Source organism: Bufo bufo, chromosome 1, assembly GCF_905171765.1.
Source record: "Bufo bufo chromosome 1, aBufBuf1.1, whole genome shotgun sequence".
Taxonomy (NCBI): Eukaryota; Metazoa; Chordata; class Amphibia; order Anura; family Bufonidae; genus Bufo; species Bufo bufo.
In genome coordinates this window covers 91029801-91038365 of record NC_053389.1, presented here as the reverse complement: position 1 = coordinate 91038365, position 8565 = coordinate 91029801, and positions in this window count along the sequence as shown.

Genomic DNA, 8565 nt, shown 5'->3' with positions numbered 1-8565 from the left:
CTCATGTGCTTCTCCACAGCCCTGTCACTAATTCTATCTACTCTACTCCTAATGACAGAGGAAATATATCTAAAATAATAGGAATGTGTCAATTTTCTCCATTATAACATTTGCCGGTTCAGCTGCACATGATATTCAGTGTGTACACACAATTACATTGCTCTGAAATAAATCAATTAGGGTCGAGCAGTAGCGGGCAAACCCTGTAAGCTGTGAAGTGGTTAGTGCAACAATCAATAAGGTGGAACATATTCATGAAACTGTGACAAGAGCGGGAGATACAGAGGTGATCATGACCAATTAGAATGCACTGTTAATCATTGTCCTTGGTGTCAATGCTTTACACTAGGGCAAATTGGCTGGAAAAAGATGACGTTTGCCAGAAAAACAAGGATTTTAGAATACCGAGGAAGCTGTGCAAGAATAAAAATAACAGCTTGGTGCTTTTTTTAAGCTTTTCTAACAGAAGGATGGGAAGTAATGGAGGGAATATTATTTGATTTTAATCATTTTCTCATCCATCACTTTACATTTTATTCAACTAAATGTTTTTGTATCTGCAAAATCTGCTTTGCGACACAATAAAACATCTTACAAGGGTGTATGTATCACAGAGGCAGCCCTAGGACAAAGGGGACCTATTCCAAGTTGGTCTTATTGGTAAGGTGAACTAGTGATGGACAAATGTTTGCGGCAGACTTCATTGACTTTAATGGCAGGCGAACCTGAAGAATCTTCAGGTCAAATTTGCAGCCACCAAATGCTTACTAGAAGTGCACAAATAGTCCCACAACATGGACGGTGACATACCAGAGGGTATTATTGGCAAAAATTCCCACAAAAAATATGCATTTTAATCAGGGGCCATTTTTATGCGTCTGAGAAACTCTCAAAAATGTGCCCTGCTGAAGTCTAGAAAAATTTGGTTTTAGGCCACGGGAGTACAGGCCCCAAAAAGACAGAAGAAGCCTTTTTTGCCGCTGTTTATATATAAGACAGAGACCATTCTTTGTTCTGTGTTGTGGCGGATATGTGTGGGCTGGCATGAGGAAATTCAATTACATGTGGTCATCACAGGTGTTTAATTCCTCCGAGATCCATGCCTAATTCATTTTTATAAATGTAAGGTAGTCCACACTGTCGTGAGCTAGGCAAGTGCGCTTATCGGTCACGATCCCCCCTGCTGTGCTAAATGTCCTTTCAGACAAGACACTTAATAAGGGGCAAGCCAAGAGTAAAATGGCAAATTTTGCCAGCTCTCCTAACAGGTCAAGCCTTCACACCCAGTAGTCCAGGGGTTCTTCGCTTCTCAGAGTGTCCACATCGGCCGTTAACCCGATGTAGTCCAACACCTGTCGGACTAGGCGTTCCCTGAAGCTGGATCCAGATCTCATATCCGAAGTGACCAACACATCTTCAAACCGCCCTCTTCTTGCAGGCGCGGAAAGATTGGTACCCGCGGAAGGGGGTCCCGCTTCAAACACTGGAGCATGAAGGTCCCCATTTGCACTAAATTGTAAGCGGTGGAGCGCCCTGGCTCCCTTAATCAGTATTTTGTGGAAGAAAGTGTATCGCAGGCCTCAATAAATATTTGGTGGAAACAGGTATATCATAGTGTTGAGCATGAATATTCGAAAATCAAAATTTTATTGCGAATATCAGCACTTAGAGAATTTGTGAATATTTTGAATTTAGTGCTATATATTCGTAATGATGAATATTCTTATTTTTTATTTTAATTTTTTTACATTGTACACATCAGGTGATCAGCCCTACCTTTTTCTAGCTTGTGGGACAATGAGAAGGCTTTGTCACAGCTTAGCAATATCCCTAGCACACAATAGAAAAGTTGCCTACCCCTTAGTTTAAAGGAACCTTCCCAGCAGCTATTTTCTAAAGTTTATTGCAGTTATGAAAGAGACAGCAGTGTCATTGCTGTGCTCTGTGCTTTGTTGAATTACATTAGACAGTTAACTTTTATACAGTATATATAATTCAGATAGTTAGGGGGAGATAGTCAGTGTAGGTTAGATTGATCTATAGCAGAGGTGCACAACCTGCGGCCCGGGGGCCACATGCGGCCCTTGATACCATTCTGTGTGGCCCCCAACCATCTGGTAACAGACATGTATGCCTATGTCTGGTGGCTGCTCACATGTATTTTTCATGTATTTCTCCCATTAGATGGAAGTCCAGGAAGTGTAACCAGACATTAATGGTATATAATGTGTGTTCAATATGCCATAAGTACAATATTTCAGTTGTTAATACACGTTTAAATTTTAATTTCGGCCCTCGTCATTGGTTCAGTCTGGCAATGTGGCCCCCAACCAGGAAACGTTGTGCACCCCTGATCTATAGTGTAGCTTATAGGTTCCAGTGCGGGGTGTTAGGCAGTGTAATAGGTTCATCTTGTACATCGTCTTATTATCTTTTGGGAGTCACCTATGTCATTTTCCCGTCAAAAAATGACTTGCTGGTTGATTAAAAGTAACTTTAAGTCAAAATTTGCCAGGGGTATGAATAATTATGGGCAGCACTGTATATGCACAGCTAGAGTCATGAGCTTAATACTTGTTCTCGATAAGTCAACTACACATTTCACTTAGATTTTCTGTTAAGAGTGGAGGAGGAGCTGAGCTTTGGGAACTTAAAATATGGTTTGTATCCCCCCCCTCCAATAAAATGTGAGTGATGTGGTGATTTGTAACATACAGGATGTCAACTGATGAATGGTGGCCTGCTTTTGGCCTGTATTGAGAGTCATGCTCTAGTTCAGAGTGAGTCGGCTGAGGGATTTATGAGATGCTCCATTGAAAGGGGTCAAGAAATTGTCACCTAAGAGAGAAGTTGCAGAGCATGCTTGAGAGAATGCCAGGAATTCTTACCACTGAGCCAAAACATCTGGTCCCATTTGAACCTGTTTGTATACAGCAGCCCAACGATCAGCTAGTCTGAGGAGTGAAACTGTGGGAAATCAGCTACTGAACTGTAATTTTATGTATTTTGTACCATACCTTCTGATTCTAGAGTGAATTGTAACTGGCATCCTGTATTTATGCACCCATATGGAGTAAAGCCTGCTTGTGTTTGCGGTATACTGACTTCTTATCTCCACACTGTTGCTGTACCTTAAATATATCTGCTATTTTGTGGAGAGAACCCCATACCCCATCCTGAAGGACCCCAAAAATTTCTATGCCACAGAGATACAGAAACTGGTGCCTGACAAGATCCAGTATAGAGGAATTGCATTGATATTGGTGCCCACAGGCATCTGTAGGACTCTATCCCATTATACTGAGTCAAAGCAGAACCCCAGTATTCACTTTAAAAAGCAGCAAGGGTGTATGGATATTGCTGCACAGGATCTGCAAGTCCCCTTCCTTTGTCCGTCAATGTAGAAGTTGAAAAGAACAAATAAAGCAGGCGGAAATGAGTATCAGACCGGGGAGGCAGAAACAGCAGCAGAGTCAGCAATATTAGACATTACTATAAGAGATAATGGATGTTATTCTGAAGTTAAGCAAGCTGGGTCAGTAATAGAGAATGTAAATCAATTAGCTCAGAACAAATGGGAGACAGAAAGCTGAATGAGAAAAAAGGGATAAAAGGGGTTATCTGGCAAGCACGAAAAAAACCAAAAACATGTGATTAGTAGTCTAAACTGACCCATTCCTGTTGCAGCCAGTTATGGATTATTTATCTTGTGTCATATAAACCCACTCTTCTTGCTTTCCTCAGCACCACAGCTATCTCCTTCCACACACATGCCTCCCTACTCTCATTGTCAGGACAGCCCCCTTGCAGTGAGGTGCCAACACAAGGAGGGTGGAGTAACTCTTGGTCCCTCAGTCATGTGATACGGGGCTGTGACTTTATGAGGTAGTAGGAAGGTACAACACTTACAGTGTTACGTGACAAAAGGCTGTTGTGTAGGGATGAGCGAACCCGAACTGTAAAGTTCGGGTTCGTACCGAACTTTAGGATTTTGGGACCCCGCCCCGAACTGAACATTTCAGTGAAAGCTCGGGTTCGGGTTCGGTGTTCGCCGCTTTCTTGGCGCTTTTTGAAAGGCTGCACAGCAGCCAATCAACAAGCGTCATACTACTTGCCCCAAGAGGCCATCACAACCATGCCTACTAATGGCATGGCTGTGATTGGCCAGAGCAGCATGTGACCCAGGCTCTATATAAGCTTGAGTCACGTAGTGCTGCACGTCACTCTGTTCTGATCAGTGTAGGGAGAGGATGCTGCTGGACTTGTGATTTCAGGGAGAGCATAGGAGAGAATCTAACTCAGCGATTTACAGACAAATAGTTGTGTGGGTGCAGGGCACTATCGTTTTACCCTGCCCTGAGCTCATTGACTAAAAAATACTTTTATAATTCTGTTAGTTAGGTGGGTGGTGGCGGCGGCCATTTTATGCATGCTCAGTGCACCAGCACTGCATCTGAGCTTTTGGGACATTGCAAATCACAATTTTTTGGGGGCAACTACAACATCCGGATTCGTCAGTGTGCAATTTAAGGTAGAAATACACTCATCATTTTGTGGGGTTTGAAAAACAGACTTTATTTTCAAAAAACTGTATTTTCCAGATCTGCAAGTGTTAAATTCAGGTTTAATATCTACAGCTTTCATATTCTGTTAGCAAAAAAAGACTTTTTTGGCAATCTACAACATCTGTATTAGTCAGTGTGTAATTTAACCACCTCCGGACCGCTGTACGCACAGACGCGTCCTGGAGGTGGTTGTTTCATTCCGAGTGGACGCGCCGGCGCGTCCTCTCGCGAGACGCGAGATTTCGGTCACAGCCGGCCCGCGCATGCGCATCGCGGGCCGGCAAATGTTCGAGGAGAATTGCATCAGCAACCTGCCAGCCAATTATCGTCGCTGGCAGGTTGCTGATTTTTAAAAATCGAATCACAAGCCATATAACAGATCATATTAGTAAATATGATCTGTTATATGGCTTGTCTGCTCCTGTGCTGGTCCTTTTCGTCGGTTGGATCCAGCACAGGAGAAGACTGAACTGTGAGTACACCAAACACTACACCTTAGCCCCAGATCACCCCCCTGCACCCCAATTAACCCTTTGATCACCCCTTTGATCGCCCCTGTCAATCACTAGTGAAAGGAAAAAAAGTGATCAGTGTAAACTGTCACTTTTTTATTTTCACTGGTATTGACTGTTAGGTTTTAGGGATAGTTTAGGCCCCTTGGTTAGGTAGTTAGCGTCAGTTAGCGCCCACCCCACCGCACCGCAGTCACTTTTATTCGCTGATTAGCGTATCGCTAATCAGCATTTGTACTTTTATAGTATCTGTAAGTGATCAAAACTGATCACGGTCAGATCTATAATAGTATTAGTGTCACTTTAGTTCGCCCTCCACCCAAAACGCAGTGTTTGCCCGATCAGGCCTGATCGGTCGCCCACATGTGCGTTCACCCACGCCCGCCCCTCCTCAGTGACAAAAAATTATTATTTTTTGATCACTGCACATTCACTTTACACGCACTGCGGAGATAAAAAAATCAGTTTTGATATTTTTTATCAACCGCAGCGGCCTCCGGTACTTCGCTAGCCTCCCCTTTGTAAGACAGGTTTGCTTTTTTTCTTGGGTAGTCTCAGGGAATACCCCTAAATTTAGTAGTCCAAAATGTCAAACAGGGGGTATTCTTCTGAAGAGGCCTACAGGATTCTGACCCAGTCGGATGAGGAGTGGGAACCCTCATCTGACGAATCTAGCGGGTCAGAATATGAACCTGTGGAAAGCAGTGGCTCTCTGACCCAAAGTTCGGACGAGAAGGTGGAGGTCCCTGGCAGCACCAGGCGTACCCGGCCCCGTGTCGCTAGACCACAGGTTACGCAGGATCCGCTTCAAGAGCAGCAGAGTGGGGCTGTCGCTGCCGGATCACGTGGTGAGGCATACACCAGCAGCGCAGCCCTTACTGGACCTAGTACCAGCACTGCCGTACAACCTGGTGAAGTAGCGAGCACCAGAAGGGCAGTTGAAGCTGGTACGGTGGCACGTGCAGTAGTTACCCCGTCACAGCCACCGCGCAGACAGGCCCGTAGAGCCCCTAGAATCCCTGAGGTGCTGGCAAACCCTGATTGGCAGTCACCAACTTCAGCCGCACCTGTAGTTCCCCCTTTCACCGCCCAGTCTGGAGTTCGGGTTGAGACGGCTCAAATCGGTTCGGCCCTGGGATTTTTTGAGCTGTTCTTGACTGCGGAGCTCTTGGACTTAGTCGTGGCAGAGACAAACCGGTATGCCACACAATTTATAACCGCAAACCCGGAAAGCTATTATGCCCAGCCTTTCCGGTGGAAACCAGTCCAAGTTTCCGAACTTAAAATTTTTCTGGGCCTTCTCCTCAACATGGGCCTGACAAAAAAGCATGAATTGCGGTCATATTGGTCCACGAACCCAATTCATCACATGCCCATGTTCTCTGCTGCTATGTCCAGGACACGATTTGAGACCATCCTGCGTTTTCTGCATTTTAGCGACAACACCACCTCCCGTCCCAGAGGCCACCCAGCTTTTGACCGGCTCCACAAAATTCGGCCCCTCATAGACCATTTCAACCAGAAATTTGCAGATTTGTATACCCCTGAGCAAAACATCTGCGTAGACGAGTCCCTAATACATTTTACCGGGCGCCTTGGCTTCAAACAATACATCCCAAGCAAGCGTGCCCGGTATGGGGTCAAATTGTATAAGCTCTGTGAAAGGGCCACAGGCTATACCCACAAATTTCGGATCTATGAGGGAAAAGATCAGACCCTGGAGCCGGTCGGTTGCCCTGACTACCTGGGGAGCAGTGGGAAGACAGTCTGGGACTTGGTGTCACCCTTATTCGGCAAGGGGTACCATCTTTATGTGGACAATTTTTACACAAGTGTGGCCCTCTTTAGGCATTTGTTTCTAGAACGGATTTGCGCCTGTGGCACCGCGCGAACTAGTCGCGTGGGCTTCCCCCAACGGCTTGTAACCACCCGTCTTGCAAGGGGGGAGAGGGCTGCCTTGTGTAACGAAGAACTGCTCGCGGTGAAATGGAGAGACAAGCGTGACGTTTACATGCTCTCCTCCATTCACGCAGACACAACAATCCAAATTGAAAGGGCAACCCGTGTCATTGAAAAGCCCCTCTCAGTCCACGACTATAATGCGCTCATGGGAGGGGTGGACTTCAATGACCAGATGTTGGCTCCCTATTTAGTTTCCCGCAGAACCAGACGCTGGTATAAGAAGGTGTCTGTATATTTAATTCAATTGGCGCTGTATAATAGTTTTGTTCTCTACAGTAAGGCTGGGAGAACAGGATCCTTCCTCAAATTCCAGGAAGAGATCATCGCGAACCTCCTTTACCCAGGAGGTTCCGTGGCCCCATTCACCAGTGTAGTTAGCCGTCTACACGAGCGACATTTCCCCAGTGTCGTTGCTGGTACCTCAACCCAACCGCCACCCCGAAAAAAATGTTGTGTCTGTAGCAGGAGTGGAATAAGGCGTGACACCCGCTATTTCTGTCCTGACTGCCCTGACCACCCTGCCCTATGCTTAGGTGAGTGTTTCCGGAAGTACCACACACAGGTACACCTAGCATAGGGATTGCATCTCACAGGACAGGCACACGGGGCTATTAGGGACCTTTTACTCACAGCTGCTGCAAACCTCTCCTTTCACCTGGGATAAAGTGCATAACGTACTTCGCCACATCTTTGGGCGATTTGCGCTTTGCACATTGTCCCATGGGGAAGGAGAGGTTTGTTCTATAAAGGTAAAAAAAACTAAACAAAAAAAAAATTACCGGTAAGTAAAAAAGTTTAAAAAGTTTAAAAAAAGTTAATATGTTCTGTTCTAAAGTTAATAAAGTTATTGCGTTGCGGCCTGGTTTTTTTTTTTTTTTTTTTTTTTTTTTTACCTTTTAGGTGGACCAACCGATCGACTAGCTGCAGCACTGATGTGCATTCTGACAGAAGCATTGCGCTGCTGTCAGATTACACGTAAGTCGGTGTATGCGGCGCTGCAAGACGAGATTTCTCCTCTGCAGTAAAAGATACGTTTGCCGAGGCATATGAGCTGAGGAGGTGGCGGTGTTCATATACTTTGGCAAACACTTTGTATATATATAAAAAAAAAAATCCCGGCAATGATTTATTCATCCACATCGATTGATGTGAATGGAGAAATCGGGTTTGCCAGGGCATACGAGCTAAGTGGGTATGGATGTTGGGCGGAGCTCCTATGTCCTGGCAGACGCCTTTCCCCTCCTTTTTCTTTTTTTGGCAGAGATTTTTTCATCCACATTGATCGATGCGAATGAAGAAATCTGTGCCGTTCATTTTTTTCTTTCAGCCCTGAGGCTGAACGGAAAAAAAAAATCTCATTACCTGTATGCTCAATATAAGGAGAATAGCAGAAACTCCTAATGCTGGGCATACATGTAATGATTGCGGAGACCCTCAAATGCCAGGGCAGTACAAACACCCCACAAATAACACCATTTTGGAAAGAAGACACCCCAAGGTATTCGCTGAGGGGCATATTGAGTCCA